This window comes from Triticum aestivum, chromosome 3B (assembly GCF_018294505.1).
Source record: "Triticum aestivum cultivar Chinese Spring chromosome 3B, IWGSC CS RefSeq v2.1, whole genome shotgun sequence".
In the NCBI taxonomy this organism is placed as follows: domain Eukaryota; kingdom Viridiplantae; phylum Streptophyta; class Magnoliopsida; order Poales; family Poaceae; genus Triticum; species Triticum aestivum.
The window spans coordinates 675203441-675220260 of NC_057801.1; positions in this window are offsets into that span (position 1 = coordinate 675203441).

Here is a 16820-nt window from a genome sequence, read left to right on the forward strand (position 1 = left end):
TGTTGCCAAGAATGGATCCTTTCTGGATAAAGAGTTTCTCTTGAAAGAAGTAAGTGGGAGGAAAGTAGAACTTGATGAGGTACCGCCTCTTGAACCGAAGAGTAGCGCAGCTCAGGAAGATGTTTTTGTGGTGCCTGCACCGACTAGAGAGGAAGTTAATGATGATGATCATGAAACTTTGAGTCAAGTTGCTACTGAACTTTGTAGGTCCAGGAGGACATGTTCCGCACCAGAGTGGTATGGCACCCCTGTCCTGGAAATCATGTTGTTAGATAACGGTGAACCTTCAAACTATGAAGAAGCGATGGCGGGCCTAGATTCCAACAAATGGCTTGAAGCCATGAAATCTGAGATAGGATCCATGTATGAAAACAAAGTATGGACTTTGACAGACTTGCCCGATGATCGGCAAGCCATAGAGAATAAGTGGATCTTTAAGAAGAAGACTGACGCGGATGATAATGTGACCGTCTATAAGGCTCGGCTTGCCGCTAAGGGTTATCGACAAGTTCAAGGGGTTGACTACGATGAGACCTTCTCACCAGTAGCAAAGCTGAAGTCCGTCCGAATCATGTTAGAAATTGCCGCATTCTATGATTATGAGATCTGGCAAATGGACATCAAAACGGCATTCCTTAACAGTTTCCTTAAGGAAGAATTGTATATGATGCAGCCGGAAGGTTTTGTCGATCCTAAGAATGCTGACAAAGTATGCAAGCTCCAGCGCTCCATCTATGGGCTGGTGCAAGCATCTCGGAGTTGGAACATTTGCTTTGATGAAATGATCAAAGTGTTTGGGCTTATACAAACTTATGCAGAAGCCTGTATTTACAAGAAAGTGAGTGGGAGCTCTGTAGCATTTCTCATATTATATGTGGATGACATACTGTTGATGGGAAATGATATAGAACTTTTGGAAAGCATAAAAGCCTACTTGAATAAGTGTTTTTCAATGAAGGACCTTGGAAAAGCTGCTTACATATTAGGCATCAAGATCTGTAGAGATAGATCGAGACGCCTCATTGGTGTTTCACAAAGCACATACCTTGACAAGATATTGAAGAAGTTCAATATGGATCAATCCAAGAAGGGGTTCTTGCCTGTATTGCAAGGTGTGAGATTGAGCGTAGCTCAACGCCTGACCTCGGCGGAAGAAAGAGAAAAGATGAGTGTCATCCCCTATGCCTCGGCCATAGGCTCTATTATGTATGCCATGGTGTGTACCAGACCTGATGTGAACCTTGCCATAAGTTTGGTAGGGAGGTACCAAAGTGATCTCGGAGTGGAACACTAGACAGCGGTCAAGAATATCCTGAAGTACCTGAAAAGGACTAAGGATATATTTCTCGTTTTTAAGGTGACGAAGAGCTCATTGATACGTCTCCAACGTATCTATAATTTTTTGTTGTTCCATGCTATTTTATTATCAATCTTGGATGTTTTATAATCATTTTATAGTCATTTTATATAATTTTTTGGTACTAACACTACAAGAATCAGGCACTTTGCCTTCCGCCATGGCGGCAAAGGCATCCCTGGCGGATGACAAAGGCCTTTGCCATCCGTCAGCAGACGACATCCCGCTGAATAGGCTACAGCGAAGGGCTCTTTGCCGTTTGCTGGCCGACGGCAAAGATGAAATGGTCTTTGCCGTTCACCGGAAAAGGTCCTGGATGGCACACATGGCAGCTTATAGCCGTTAGGGGGTTAACGGTGCACTTTGCCGTCCGCTGGCCGACGGCAAAGTAACCAAATAGGCCAGCCCCCAGGTTGCACAGGTAGCTGCCACGTGGCAGCTTTGCCGTCTGCTGGACGACGGCAAAGCTCTTTGCCATCTGCCATCTGCCAACTGATGGCAAAGAGCCTGTATAGCCCCTGTTTTTCTGTTTTTCTTAAATTCATTCAATTTCAACACACAAGTTTGCAAACACACATTTCAACACACAAATTTCACAGCAAACATATCCAACACACAAGTTTCATCATATATACATACATAACCAACACATAGTTCCATCCATACATATTACAATAGTTTCACATTGTTCATCCAACACCTATCCATCCATCCATATAACAAGTTCCATCCATGCAAGTTCATCGATACAAAATAAAAGCAGAAAGGGAAAAGAAGCACTCCATCCATGCAGGCTTCCATGAAGTAAGAAGAAGAAGAAGAAGAAGAAGAAGAAGAAGAAGAAGAAGAAGAAGAAGAAGAAGAAGAAGAAGAAGAAGAAGAAGAAGAAGAAGAAGAAGAAGAAGACTAGAAGAAGAAGGCTAGAAGAAGAAGAAGACTAGAACAAGAAGAAGGTTTTTACACTTTTCCTTCTAATTCTTCTTCTTTTATTCTTTCTTTTTCTTCTCTTTCTACTTCTATTCTTTCTTTTTCTCCTCTTCCTTGTTTTTCTTCTTCTTATTCCTTATTTGTGTAATTTTAGAGCTTACATAGGTAATTATGTCATTTTTTAGCTAACTAAGCTTATTATGTCAATTTAGAGGAAAATAAGGTAAGTATAGGTCATTTTTGTGCTAACACAAGTAATTATGCCATTTTTGAGCTAACGTAGGTAAAATGGATCATTTTGGAGCTCAGTTAGCTAAAATGGATCATATTGGAGCTAACCTAGGTAAACATGGTCATTTTGGAGCTAACCTAGGTAAAATGGATCATATTGGAGCTAACCTAGGTTAAATGGGTCATTTTGGAGCTAACTTAACTAATTATGCCATTTTTAGTTAACTAAGCATAAATATGACATTTTTGACACAAGTAAGCCAAGTGTATGTCATTGTTGAGCAAACCTAGGTAACTAAGCATATTAGAGATAACTAAGCATACTAGAGCTAACTTAGGTCATTTCGGAGGAAACAAAGCTAAGTATAGATCATTTTGGAGATCTAACATACCTGACATAGTTCGCTCCTCCTTCTTCTCCTTCTCCTTCATCATCCTGATGCGCCTAGTGCAGCAAGGCAGTGGAGGCAGTGGGATGTAGTCTTCTACCACAATTGGCTCTGGGATCGCCGGCACCACCACCATCGCGAGGTCATTGTCAGGCACCACCACCATTGCGAGGCCATCTTCAGGCAGCACCATCGCTAGGTCATACTCAGCCACCACCATCTCTTGCCCATCGTCAGCGACCACCATTGCTAGGTCATCCTCAACCACCACCATCTCTTGCCCATCGTCAGCCAGCACCTCCTCATCCCCACTCTGCTCCTCTTCTTCCCCACTCCATTCCGGATCATCCTCGCTGCTGCTTTTGCTGCAGCTAGAGGCACTTCTGCTTTGGTTGTAGCCAGAGTCGCTGCTGCTGCTCCCATTGCCTGACCAAATGCAACAATGACCGTTAATAATCGATGTGAGACAAAGCTAAATGTAGAGGAAGAAGAGGCGAAACATACTGGCATCATCGTCGTCCTGGTAGCGCATGCGACACATAGTCGTGTTGAACACCTTCACGGTGAGCATGGCGTCACCGCCATACCTGAAGACAAGGAAGTACCCGTGCCGCAGGTCGTAGGCACGGTAGAACTGCTCCCAGCCATGACACAGGTGTCGGCATTCTGGGAACGGGGGTCCCCAGACTTGCCTGCCTGCGGTCTGCGGCGTGCCTCAAGGGGTGGACCAGTACGGCCCATCTTCATCAACTCAAGCTCAAGACCCTCGCGAGGGGCCAAGCTTCACAGGGCGGACGACGCAAGGCTTCCTCAGGAACGGCCTCACCAGGTCGGCTCGCGAGGAGGCGGAGAGATCAAGGCAAGGGTACCTCGCAAGGTGCTCGTGACGCAAGCCATGATGATCGAGGCCAGGCGGGCGCCGGCCTGCGCAGTGTCCTTGTTTCCTCTTTGGTGCAAAGGGGGCAAGCACAGACGCGGAGTACCAAGGCATCAAGCAAAGGTTACCATTCCGGTGCAACGAGACCAAGACCAGCAGAGCGGCAGGGCGGAGGTCACCATGGAGCCCAAGACGGCGTCAGCGCCAGCGCCTTTGGCAGCCGAAGACCAGCTTTAGTCAGGATAACTTGTACTAGATGTTCCCCTTCAAAATGGCTGTTGTTGGCACCCTTCCCGCTCAATATTTGGGAAGAGGACCAGGGCCTCTATATATAGGGATAGCCACCACAATAGATGGCATCGAGTTCTCACCTAGAGCCAACAGAGACGGAGCAATTCCTCTCCGAGCACACCACCACAAGAACACCCCTCGCGAGGCTGTTCTCCCTTTGTACTGTTCATCATCAGCCCCTGAGGCAATACACCACGCCACACACTGGAGTAGGGTATTACACCACAACGGTGGCCCAAACCAGTATAAACCTTGTGTCCCTTGTGTTGTTCATCGTGCAGCTTAGATTCTCAGCGAGGCATTGGGACGTGGATCGGTAGGGGGAAGATCTTCGCACGCACCCCAGAGTTTGAACCTTAAGGGTTTTGCCGGAACCCAATATCCAACATTTGGCGTGCCAGGTAGGGGTGCGTCGGAATCTTTCTTCCGCTGTTCCGTGTTCGATCGTTCGTCGCATCCATGGCTGACGCTCGCCGGGCTCGCGCCGAGCGTCGGGCTGCTCTCGCCACCCACGTCGCCCAGACGGCTCCCGTTGGTGGGCCTCCCCGTGCCGCCCATGCCGCCACCGGCCCGGCGGGGAACGAGCAGCAGGTGTTGTTGCTCCCTTGGTGCGGCGGGAAGGCCACACCGCCACTCCGTCGCTGACCCTAGCTGGTTCGTCGTCGCACGCCTGTCGTGCTCCCACGGACGCACATACCGTGTTGCTCCTGGCACATGAGCTCCTGCACTATGGCCCCATCGACGACCTCTACAAGGAGTGGCTCGCTCGCATCACCGAGCTCGTCAGCACCGTAGGGGGCTCTCCTGCGCTGTCCCTCTCACTGCCTCGCCCTCCGTCCTGTGTGGGTGATGCAGCTCAGGAGGTGCCTCCGCCACCTCCTCCCCAAGAAGACGCCCTGGCTCCAAGGTGCGCGGCCCCTGGACGAGACCCGCCGCGTCCAGTGCCCGCGAGACAAGAAAGGATCTGCCAAGAAATCCCTCGTCCCCAAGAATGTGCTCGCGTGCTCCCTGCACCAGCACGCCATGACCGCATCCCTGCGCCAGCACGTCAAGACCCCGCACAGCCTCTGGCAGCGGCGCGCGGGAATCCCCAGAGCAAGCCCCGGGTCAGCAAAGAGCTCCGGTGGCCACCGCAGGCTGTCGCGCCTTCACCACCGAGCTGCACAGTGTCGCCTGGCCGGGCAAGTTCAAGCCGGATCTGCCTCCTTGCTACGACGGCACTACCGACCCCGCGGAGTTCCTACAGCTCTACAAGCTGGGCATCGAAGCGGCCAATGGAGACGAGAAGGTCATGGCGAATTGGTTTCCCATGGCGCCCAAGGACGGTGCCCGCACCTGGCTCCTGAACCTGCCTCCCAGCACGATCTCCTCTTGGGACGAGATGCACACCCGCTTCATTGCCAACTTCTAGGGCACTCACAATCGTCCTCCAGTCATGGGCGACCTGCACCGCATCAAGCAGCAACCTGGAGAGACCCTGCAGAAGTACATCCGGCGCTTCAACAGCGCTCGCCTCAAGATTCCCAAGGTGACCGAGGAGGCCATCATCTCAGCGTTCTCTGATGGCATCCGCAACGTCAAGATGAAGGAGGAACTGGCAATCCACAAGGATCTGTGCACATCTCTAGATCTGTTCAACCTAGCGACCAAGTTCGCAAGGGCTGAGGAGGGATGCCTCTCCCTTCTCGAGCTCCCAGCTGCTGACCCAGAAGAGAAGAAAGCCAAGGCCAAGGACGTGAAGCGCAGGAGCAGCCGTGCTCACAGCAGAGCCAGACACGAAGCGCGGCAGGGACCAGCCAGAGTTGTCCAAGGGCAGCCGGTACTGCATGTACCACGACCTCCACACCCACAACACGAACGAATGCCAAGAGCTCAAGGCCGTGCGAGAAGGACGTGTCGGTTGACGCCTCGAGCGCAACGATCGGGGCTACGGCCGAGGCAGAGGAAGAGGTGGAGGATGATGGGACGACCGAGGCCCTCGCCAAGGGTGGCGTGACCGGCCTTGCAAGGACCGCTGGCAAGACCAGCCTCACGAGGGGGCTTGGAGGGATCAGCCTCGTGAGGATCGCCCGTAGGGCAACGCAAGCCTCCCTATTCTTCCACCACCACCAAGAAGGAATGACGACCATCATCAGTACGAGGGGGCTGGGGGCTTCCAGGAGCCATGGGCTATCGCTTGCATCTTGGGCGGTGCCCAGGCCCCAGCCTCTCAGCACATCTTCAAGCAATTTGCTCGCGAGGTGAACGTAGTCCTCCCCAAGCTTGAGGCCACGCGCCTCTCAGGTGGTCCACGTGCGCCATCACGTTCAGCTCAGCGGATTAGCTCAAGTGTGCAGCAACAGCTGGGGTCCTCCCAATGCTTTGTTCCCCAGTCATCAACAACGTGCAAGTTACCAGGACCCTCATCGATGGAGACGCAGGACTCAACATTTTGTCCGTCGAGACGTTCAACAATCTCCAAGTGCCATATGACCAGCTTTAGCCGACCAAGCCTTTCTCAGGAGTCACTGATGGTTCCACCATCCCGATAGGGCAGGTCCGCCTCCCTGTCACTTTTGGACAGCGCAAGAACTACCGTACCGAGCTCATCGACTTCGACGTTGCCCACATTTGCCTGCCATACAATGCCATCCTCGGGTATCCAGCCTTGGCCAAGTTCATGGCAATGACTCACCATGGGTACAATGTCCTCAAGATGCCAGGAAGAGACGGAGTCATCACAGTCCCCTGCGAAGAGAAGGATGCGGTGTGCTCCCTCGAGCGCACCTTCCAAGCTGCATGAGTTGAGGACCCAGACAGCAAGAGTGGGAACCTTCCCGAGGAAGCTCCAAAGAAGAAGAAGACATCACCCAGCTCAAGGCCTCAAGAGGCAGGCGTCTCCGGAGGCACCGCACCAGGATCTGCGCCCGTCCAAGGGGCGCCTCCCTTTGTCGCATAGGAAGGCGCGCCCGGCGCCCTCCTCGGGCAAGGCTCGTGGGCTCTCTCCTGGAGGGCCTTAGACTTTGCCAAGATCATGAGGGAGGCGCTCGGGCACCACTTGGAGGCGTGCTTTGCGGCACGTTTCCCTCAGGAATGCATGAGGCAAGGAGGGCCCAACCCTCAGGAGTTCATCACCAAGGTCACTCAGCAGCTACAGGAATCAAGAGTCATGCGTGGCGATCGCCGCCTACCCGGTGTAGCTTCCCATCCAGGCAAGGATGGCGGGCTGTGTGTCTGCATCGACTACTCAGGGCTCAACCGAGTCGCGTCACAGGAGCGTTTCTGGCCTTCGCGCATGGGACGCTGCAAGGGTCCACCTCACAGCTACGTTCGCATGCCTTTCGGTCTGCTGAACATGACTGCTGCTCACCAGCGCATGATGAGGAGCATTCTGGAAGCTCAAGAGGCCAGACACCACGCGTTCCTGGCGAAGATGGAGATGGACCTTGAGGAGCCGCCCGAACCTCCAAAGCCTCCAGAGGCTCAGGGCTCCGAAGGCTCATGAGGACCGGCTTCTTCACCGCGCACTGTCAGCTACTCCAACACCCGCTCTGCAATGATATCAGGTGACATCTTTCAAGTTTCATTTTAGCTGGGAGCGCACTCAGGGCTGCATCATTCCCAGGTTGTGTGGGTCCATCCCCGCAGCATGTATCCGTTTTGCTATGTCTTTAGTTTACCTTGTTGGGGGCGCCCCTCGGGCTGCATCATCCCCAAGCCGCTCGGGCCTGGCCCAGTGGTGTGTATCTTTCCTGCATCTATCTAAGCTGGTTGCTCCTCATGTTTAACCTGCCTGTGATAATCGCCTGCTCGATTGACACCTACCTTTGGAGCGCTCGCTCTGGCACGGCGCTTGTGCATGGGTCCGTCCCTGCAACATTGACAAATCTGAGTGGTTGAGCTCTGGCTGCGGCAGCCCCGCAAAGCGCTACCTCGCCAGGCCCTCAGTGCCATCATCACTCCCTTGGAGCAACCAATGGCTGGCCGGCAATCATAATGGCAGACCTTTCTTCCCTCGTGCTGGTTTACAAGGTTCACCTAAGGAATAACGTGGGGGGCGTCGCGAGCTCTCTCTCTCTCTCTCTCTCTCTTACCCGTGTGATCCGCCCGCACGTTGAAAGGGGGGCTCCTAAGCATCGCGACTCAGGAGCTCTTACTGGCTCTCCAGCTCTCACCCCCTGGCCTTGTGCATGGCATCGCAACCTGGCATACCAGCGGCGGCTGAGCTCACCCAATGGCCGGAACCTGAGGATGTAGAGCATGAAGGAGAGTACGGGGAAGGGAGGAGAAGCTCACGAAGGCCTGACCCAGCGACATCCCAGCTGCCGACACGCAGGTCCGGCACCTCGCGTAGGAACGGCTCCAAGCTCTCAAGATAAGTCACGCTCCTGGAACGGCCAATCGACGCGACACTGTAGGACCTTGAAGTATGTCTAGAGGGGGGGTGATTAGACTACTTGACCAATTAAAACTTAGCCTTTTCCCAATTTTAGATCTTGGCAGATTTTAGCTATCTTAGGACAAGTCAAGCAATCATCACACAATTCAAGCAAGCATGCAAAGAGTATATGAGCAGCGGAAATTAAAGCATGCAACTTGCAAGAAAGTAAAGGGAAGGGTTTGGAGGATTCAAACGCAATTGGAGACACGGATGTTTTTGGCGTGGTTCCGATAGGTGGTGCTATCGTACATCCACGTTGATGGAGACTTCAACCCACGAAGGGTAACGGTTGCGCGAGTCCACGGAGGGCTCCACCCACGAAGGGTCCACGAAGAAGCAACCTTGTCTATCCCACCATGGCCGTCGCCCACGAAGGACTTGCCTCACTAGCGGTAGATCTTCACGAAGTAGGCGATCTCCTTGCCCTTACAAACTCCTTGGTTCAACTCCACAATCTTGTCGGAGGCTCCCAAGTGACACCTAGCCAATCTAGGAGACACCACTCTCCAAGAAGTAACAAATGGTGCGTTGATGATGAACTCCTTGCTCTTGTGCTTCAAATGATAGTCTCCCCAACACTCAACTCTCTCTCATAGGTTTTGGATCTGGTGGAAAGAAGATTTGAGTGGAAAGCAACTTGGGGAAGGCTAGAGATCAAGATTCATATGGTAGGAATGGAATATCTTGGCCTCAACACATGAGTAGGTGGTTCTCTCTCAGAAATGGTAAGTTGGAAGTGTAGGTTTGTTCTGATGGCTCTCTCCACGAATGAAGAGGAGGTGGAGGGGTATATATAGCCTCCACACAAAATCTAACCGTTACACACAATTTACCAAACTCGGTGGGACCGATTCAACAGACTCGGTCGGACCGATTTAGTAAACCTAGTGACCGTTAGGATTTTCGGTGGGACCGACATGCAACTCGGTAGGACCGATATGGTTAGGGTTAGGGCATAACGTAATCTCGGTAAGACCGATTACACAAACTCGGTGAGACCGATTTTGGTAATAAGCTTTCCAGAGAGTTGGTCAGGTAAACTCGGTGGGACCGATTTGCTCTTTTCGGTGAGACCGAAATGTTACAAAAGGGAAACAGAGAGTTTACATTGCAATCTCGGTGGGACCGATCGCTCACTTCGGTTAGACCGAAACGTTACGAAGGGAAACAGAGAGATTACAATCCCATCTCGGTGAGACCGAGATCCCTATCGGTAGGACCGATTTGCCTAGGGTTTGTGGCAGTGGCTATGACATTAGAACTCGGTGGCGCCGGATAGAAAGAATCGGTGTGACCGATTTTGGCTTTAGGTTTAGGTCATTTGTGGATGTGAGAAAGTAGTTGAGGGTTTTTGGAGCATATCACCAAGCACATGAAGCAAGAGGCTCATTAAGCAACACCTCATCCCTCCTTGATAGTATTGGCTTTTCCTATAGACTCAATGTGATCTTGGATCACTAAAATGTAAAATGAAGAGTCTTGAGCTTTTGAGCTTGAGCCAATCCTTTGTCATTAGTATTTTGAGGGATCCACTTTCATCATCCATGCCATGCCATTCATTGAGCTTTCCTGAAATAATAGTCTTGGAATAGCATTAGCTCAATGAGCTATATGTTGTTATGAATTACCAAAACCACCTAGGGATAGTTGCACTTTCAATCTCCCCCTTTTTGGTAATTGATGACAACATATAGATCAAAGCTTCGACAAATGATAATAAGATTGAAAAACATCGTCGCTTTGAGAAGTATGTGATAAGCAAGAGCTCCCCCTAAATTTGTGCATAGTTTAAGATTTGCTTTGGACTGCAAATGCACAAGGAATTAGGCTCATGGGTTACTCTTCCATGTCACATACATCTTGGTGGAGCGCTCAAAATGATAAAGATTGAATACATGCACTCATCACCAAGCAAAGTGAATGATCACATAAGGATAGGTAAGATAATATCATCAAACATGCATAAGTGTAGCTTATGATCAAACACATGATCATCAATGTCTCACAAAAACAGCATAGTATCTCAAGCAATCAAAAGCAAACAAAGTTTAACCACCAAAGCAAGAGAGAACAAAAGCAACACTCTCTCTCTCGAAGCCTATGATCTATACATTTTTCTCCCCCTTTGGCAACAAGTTACCAAAAAGTTCATAGAAAATGCATAGTGCTAGATCGACTCTCAGGCTTGATCTTCAGGTGGTGGTGTAGAGATGGCTCCTTGGACGAAGGCTTCAGTTGAAGTGGATGGAGCTGGAGGAGTTGGTGCTGGAGCTGGTTGCACTGGAGCAATAGGAGCTGTAGCTGGTGTAGATGATGTGGCTCTGGTGTCTATCACAGGCACTGCAGCTGACCTCTGAGCTCTAGGCACTCTGGCAAATACATTAGTGGTAGTCTTGCCCTTCCTCTCCTGCATGTCATCCTGTAGCTGCTCCACAACTGACTGAATCTCAGTTACTTTGACATCTAGATCATAGAATTTTTGTTCCATGATTCTTTCCAAGCTCTCCTGATTTTGAGTGAGGGTGGCCAATCCCTTCTCAATCCTCAGAGTTGATGCTATCAAGTAACCAAGCTGCTCCTGCTTGTTCTTCAAAAAGTACTCAGATGCCTCCTCTTGAGTTGGCATCTTGGCAGCCTTCTCTCTCTTGCCTTCTCCTTCTTCTCTTGAGCTTGTACTGATGATGGTTCATTCTCATTCATGACAACCTGATTGTCCTCAAAGTCTGGATAGAGAGCAAAATGTTCCTTATCCAATAGATATTTTCCTGTGCCCATCTTTGAGTTAATCAACTCCTGAATCTGAGGGGCATATCCACAACTTCTCTTTTGGTCTGCTGCAGTCCTCTTAATGGTCTCAACCATAAGGCTCATGACCTTGAATTTCTGTGGCACATCAAACAAATGCAACATGTTGATTGCATGCCCTCTAATCATGTTGTGGTCACCAGACTTGGGCAACAGAGTGTGCCTTAGGATCCAGTTGATTGTTGGCAGCCCTGACAGAAGAAAGTGGACTGACCCAAACTTATGTGTCTAAATAGCTTTGTCTGGGATCTCCTTGTACATGTGTGCCATGGAATTGTGGTCCATCTTCTTCTTGGCATAGACATCCAAGTCATCTTCACTCTCCTTTGGGGCATTGATCAGTTTTGCCCATTCCTCAACGGTTGACTGGTACCTTGTACCTTCAGACATCCAAACTATCCTCCCATCTGGATAGAAGTGTGCTGTGGAGTAGAATTGCATAATGAGTTCATCATTCCAGTTGGTGAGCTTTTGCCCAACCAAATCTGCAACTCCACAAGCAACAAAACTGTCTTGCACTCCAGGATAGTGTTCTTCATTTTCTTTCATGTAGGTCCAGTCGACCCACCTCATATCACACACTATGGGCTTCTTGTCCAACAAGATTGTCTCATAGAAGTCCTGTTGTTCCTTTGTATGGAACCTGTAATCAACAGCAGTCCTTCTCCTTGTGGCATATGGATCTGTCATCCTCCATAGCCTCAACCCTGAGTCTCTTCTGATATTCATGTCCTCAGCCACAGGATGGGCATCATTATGGTCTGGTATCTTGGGCTTGAGCTTCCTCAGGACTTGTCCTTCTTCATCTTCCTCATCAGCAACTTCAGGCACTGGGGCCTTGTTCTTCTCAGCAGCTGGAATACTCCTGGTATTCCTCTTTGGTGCAAGCTTGGGCTTGGGGGCAGCTTTGGGTGCTTCCTTGGGCTTTGATGTTGCAGCCCCTGACTTAATAGCATCACCCATAAGCTTTTGTGCCTTGGGTGCTGGTGCAGCAACCTCTTCTTCCTCTTCAGAGTCTCTCCTCATTGAGGGATTTCCAAGAACCTGGGCAGTAGTGGTTCTGGCTCTCTTCTTCTTCTTATCCTGAGCAGCAGCTTCATCTTCTGATTCAATGGTAAACTTCATAGTTTCTCCAGTGGGAACTTTCTTGGGTTTGGAAGTTGTGACTCTCTTTGCAGGTGCCTCTTTGGGTTCAGTCTTTTCAGGCACTTGAGTAGATCCTCTGACCTTCAGCATAGGTGTCCTCTTGGCAGGAACCTTCCTATTGAGTCCAGGTTTAGTGTTCTTTGCTGAGGCATACTCCTTTTTGAGCACTACCTTCTTGGAGGTAGCCTCATCCTCTTCTGCTCTATAATCCTCATCCTCAGAATCTGAGGTTCTCTTCTTCCTTGTCCTGGTGGCAGCTTTAGGCAGATTGCTTGGGGTGCTCCTGCTGCCTTCATCTGAAGTGCTAGAGGGACTAGTGCCCTCACTCATGTGATTGTGCTCTTCTGACTTGTTCTGACTATCACTTTGGTCTGACATGCTACAAATCTCTGACTGCTGACCCTGTGAATAGTTATAGATGAGATAGAATGGATAAGCATCACAAAATGCAGAGATTTTTGCAAAAGAATGATTCAAAAATTCAGTTTTAGTTTTCCACAGAAAGCATTTCGGATCAACCGATTTTCAAACTCGGTGATACCGAAGCAGTTTTGGAATCTAAACTAGTGAACTCGGTTGGACCGAGTCACAGTTCGGGGGCACCGAGACTGCTAGGGTTTCACAAAGTCCTAAAATATGTCTCACCGATTGGCAATTCTCGGTCAGACCGAGAGTTACTAGTGCAATGGCGTTAGCCAAATTAGTGGGACCGAGTTTTTCAACTCGGTGGGTCCGAGATGGTTTCGGCGGAAACCTAACCCTAAATTTTCAAATCCCATCTAATCTAAGGATTGTATTGACTAGATAGGAGTGTTTCAATCATGGCAAGAATCATTATGGACACAATGTGCTAGGAATCAGACGAGGATAGCACTGTGATCAAGTTCATACTGGAGCTTTGCGATGAATTCGCTACGGCGGCAACGGCGGGGGTGAATTTCGTTGATGGCGGTGGAGACCAGCGACAGGAGGCAGCTGGCGACGAGGAGACAATCCGGAGACCCTGGTGGCAGAGCGAGCTATTGCGCGAGTGAAGAGGTTCGGAGAAATTTCCAAATTTTTTGCCCGTGAGTATATATAGCCCGACCCTGTCGGTGTGACTGAGTGGAACAACTCGGTGTCACCAAGATGCATAACTGTGTACAATTACAGCAACTCGGTGTGACCGAAAAGTTCAAATCGGTTGCACCGAGATTGAAAACCTAGATCGACTTAGTGATCTCGGTAGGACCGAAATGGAGGAATCGGTCAGACCGAGAATCACAAAGAAGTTTTGGAACTTTAAGTCTATGACGAGTCGGCGACTCCGAGTGCTCCTCGCACAAAGTGGTTCGAATCTGACTTGATCAAATTTTGTGATGTAGAATGAATAGAGTTTGAGACGAGAAAAGCATAGATAGCTAGAGAAGGTTCTTAGGCATTCTTGTCCATCCACTTGGCAAAAAGAAAAAGAAGCCAATCAATCAAAACAACAAGTGGATGTCCTTGAATGAGTAAAATATGCACCAACATGCTCACACAATAAGATGGCAAATGAAATATGTGGCAAAACATGCACAACCAATTCTAGCATCTATCAAACAATTGGCGATGACTAGGTCATCTATATATGAGTATATTGACTTAGGAGTCAAATGAAAACATTTGATCATAGGTCATACTCATCGTTTAAGCTCAAGTGGGGTTACCACTTTTACATAATGCATTGATGTGTTCACACCATTAGAGTTGCTTTGACTCAATTCTTAGAGTTAAGCTCCCCCTAGATGTGAGATCCCCTTTTAGAGGGATGAACTAACCTTGGGTTTTGTCGATGATGACTTCATGTAGGTGTTGAAGATGTGGATGCTCAATGTTGATCTAGATCATTTGGAGCAATCCTTTGGAGTGAGTTGCACTTTAAACTTACCTACAAGGGTTAGTCCAACAAGGAACAAACAAGAATATCCATAGACATAGAGTGATGCACACACAAGATGATGTCCATGAAATCATTAGGTTACCTTGTCCCTTGCCTTACCAACATGAGGGTTTGTGACTCCTTGAACTAGTGCATGATGTGAAAGTTGATTGCACTTGTCGTTGCCAAAAAGATATGTGTGAAGAATGTTGGCGGAGTCACCCTCAAGAACTCTCTAGTTCTTCTTCTTCGGGATCCACATCATCTTGATGGGAATCCTTGGAGTTGTAGTTGTACTTGATGAAGTAGAACTTGACGTAGTCTTGGGAACCCACTTGACCGAGGCCTTAGGTGCTTCTTCAAATGCATCAATCTCTTCTTGAAGCTTGTCCTTGCCTTTGTTCTTGTGGTCTTGTGGTGGAAGATCATCTTGTGCTTGTGTTCCTTTGAAGGAAGTAGGATCATACTTCTCTTGTTGAGGAACAAACTTCGTCTTGGGGTATTGATCTTCTTCCCACTCAACTCCATTGGCATTGAACTTTCGTTCAAAACCAACACCTTGATTCTTCCGGTGCCTTCCTTGCTTGCGTACAATTTCCTCGAATTGCTTACTCCCGGCAAGGCTCTTGTAAACACCTTTCTCTATAATTCCCTTCAATAAGCTATTTTCTTGCTCAAGTGTAACTTGGCTAAGAGAATCATTAGTGGAATCAAGAGAACTACTAGAAGCAACAATATTGGATTTGACATTATTATTGTTACTACTAGAGGAAGGATCTTTCTTGTACTTGTTACTAGACTTGACTTGAGGCATGTAAGTAGATAAGAGTAAACGCTTGGCAATGTAAGAAGAACTTTTCTTACGGAGATCATCATTGATTGCTTTTAAGAACTCATGCTCTTGCTCAAGATTGAGCTTTTCAAAGCGTAACTTCTCATGAGCCCTTAAAAGTTCTCGATGATCTTCGAAGATAGTTTCATGAGCTAACTTAAGAGTGTTTAGTTCTTTAGTTAGAAGCTCAATCTTCTCCTTATCATTGTCATTCGTTTTATCTTGATTAGCATGATTAATTGACGTTTCATCATAGTATTCATCACTAGAGTTGTCAACAAGTAAATCATCATCCACAAGCAAGTCATCTTCATCACTATTGAAATCAACATACTCAGGATGTGTTACCTTTGGACCTTTGGCCATGAAGCATCTTCCAATTCCTTCATTTGGTGAATCAAATATGTCGTAGGAGTTGGTTGACACAAGTGCTAGACCGGCAACACCTTCATCTTGAGTATATTCGGAGTCGGAGTGATAGCTTCTCTCGGAGTGATTGTCGGAGTCGGAGCCGGATACCCATTCACCAACATGAGCTTGATGTCTTCGTTTTGTGTAGCTCCTTGATGACTTGTCCTTCCTTTCCGAATCCTTGCTTCTCCGTGAGGGTCTTCGTTCATAACGATCATCTCTACTCCTCCTCTCTCTCGGTGGTGATTCTTCTCTTTTGCTTCTTCTTTTTGGAGAATCTTCTCTTCTTTTGTAGGGTGCCGTACACTCATTGGAATAGTGTCCGGGTCTCCCACAATTGTAGCAATTTCGCTCTCGACTAGAAGATCTTTTGTCATTGTAAGACCTTGACTTGGAGCTTCTTTCTTTGCTTCTACTCTTGTAGAATTTGTTGAAGTTCTTCACCATTAAGCTCAATTCTTCATTGAAGGTTTGTTTCTCACTTGATGATGTGGGGGCTTCACTTGAGGCTTTGTAAGCACCACTTGACTTGTTGTGAAGTTCCTCCTTATCCTTGAGTGACATCTCATGAGCAACAATTCTTCCAATGACTTCCGTTGGCTTGAGATCTTTGTAGTTTGGCATCATTTGGATCAATGTGCACACGGTATCATACTTTCCATCCAATGCTCTTAGGATCTTCTTGATGATGAATCTGTCGGTCATCTCTTCACTCCCTAAGCCGGCAATCTCATTTGTGATAAGTGCAAGCCTAGAGTACATTTCAGCGACACCTTCACCATCCTTCATTTTGAACTTGTCAAGCTGACTTTGGAGCACATCCAACTTGGATTCCTTGACGGAGTCGGTACCTTCATGCATATCAATCAAAGTATCCCAAATTTCCTTTGCATTCTCAAGACGGCTGATTTTGTTGAATTCTTCGGGGCACAATCCGTTGAAGATGATATCACAAGCTTGAGCGTTGTATTGCAGCATCTTCAATTCTTCCGCATTAGCTTCACGGTTCGGCTCTCTCCCATCAAAGAATTCACCTTGCAAGCCAATACAAATAATTGCCCAAACGGCGGGGTTATGTCCGAGAATATGCATTTTCATCTTATGCTTCCAACTAGCAAAATTAGTACCATCAAAGTAAGGACCTCTACGGTGATAATTTCCCTCACTAGACGCCATACTCTCCTAGGTTGTGAAACCAAGGCTATGACCACCAAAAGCTATGGAAATCAAAGCA